The 1,300-nt window shown below is 33.4% G+C and overlaps 1 protein-coding gene across 1 annotated transcript in view; it reads right to left on the reverse strand.

Moving 5' to 3' along the window:
• LOC136796963 (uncharacterized) overlaps positions 1–1,300 on the reverse strand; it is a 21,196-nt gene that overhangs the window by 5,276 nt on the left and 14,620 nt on the right. The gene's annotated exons all lie outside the window — the stretch shown is intronic.

Consider the following 1,300-nt stretch of genomic DNA (forward strand, 5'->3'; position numbering starts at 1 on the left):
TATATACGAGGGTAAGTCAATTATTATTCGCAATCTAGTTAAATAAATAAAATTTTATTGTAATGAAATAGGAATAGCTTGGCAGCATCTCACTGTAACGTACACTGTTTATTGTTGTGCCCAAGTCCCAAAAACCCGTAAGCATCAGTTTTCCTGCGGACAGTTGGGTCTTGAACCTTCCCCCAAGGTAAACCGTTCGTTACCTTAGCGATCCAAATGTTTCTGGCAGGTGTCCAAGCGCGTTTGTTTATACAACTGTGTGAGTTGTTTTGGAATCTATCTTGCACAAACTTTATGAAACCCAAGTCTGTTGAGGATGATTTCGTAGGCAGAACCGTGACTAATTGCTAAGAGCACTATTTCACGTGAACGCTCAATGTTTTCTTCATTTGTGGAGGAAACGATCGTCCGGCTCTTTCATCGTGCGTTACACTTGTGCGATCATTTTTGAATTTTTCAATCCATTTGTAGACACTCCTTTGTAGCAAAACACTGTTCCCCTGCTGTACCGAAAGTCGGCCCCTTACACGCATTCCGACCACAAAAATCGGATCACTGAACGTTTCCCTTCTTTGGTGTAAATAGAAAGTGGAACAGCCATGATTAACAGCACGACAGCGATAACGAAACTAACCTAGCAGCTTGAAACTTGCATATACATAATAACAAATAAACAAAGCATGGGTCACTAACGCAAAACGAAAGTGGTACCAACATAAACAAAAACATAACTAAATTGCGGATACAAATTGACTTACCCACGTATATATATTACAATATTATATAATAATATAGTTTGCGAATAAAAGATCGTTATAAAGGGAAGTTTCTGGTGGATGTTGTTGGCATGATATGGATTTTTGTGGGAAGCCATACGAGACATTACAATGTCACATTTTACCAAAATTCTTATGGAAACTAGCAACAGCATTATGAACAGTTGGAGGAGATGAATGTTGTAGAATCAAGAGGGTACTTCACTAGATAAAAAAAAAAATACATTTTTAATAAGAAATTAAAAGTTATTGGGAAATTATTATTATTATTTTTTATTTAAATTAATAATTTTTTTTATATATATATTTTTTAATATATATAGAAAAAATATTTGTTTATTTATTTTAATATCATTTTTTTCTCTGTATATTTATTTTAATGTTTTGTCAATTCTTACTAGGTTTGTCTCTTGTTTTTCATTTAGCCCTGACGAAGCCCTGCAAAGTTGGGCTAAGTGTTGGTTAACTATAGTTTTCTTTTTAAGAAATTAAAAGTTATTGGGAAATTATTATTATTATTTTTT

This window comes from Halyomorpha halys, unplaced genomic scaffold (assembly GCF_000696795.3).
Source record: "Halyomorpha halys isolate HHAL.00 unplaced genomic scaffold, Hhal_1.1 Scaffold27.1, whole genome shotgun sequence".
Classification (NCBI taxonomy): Eukaryota; Metazoa; Arthropoda; class Insecta; order Hemiptera; family Pentatomidae; genus Halyomorpha; species Halyomorpha halys.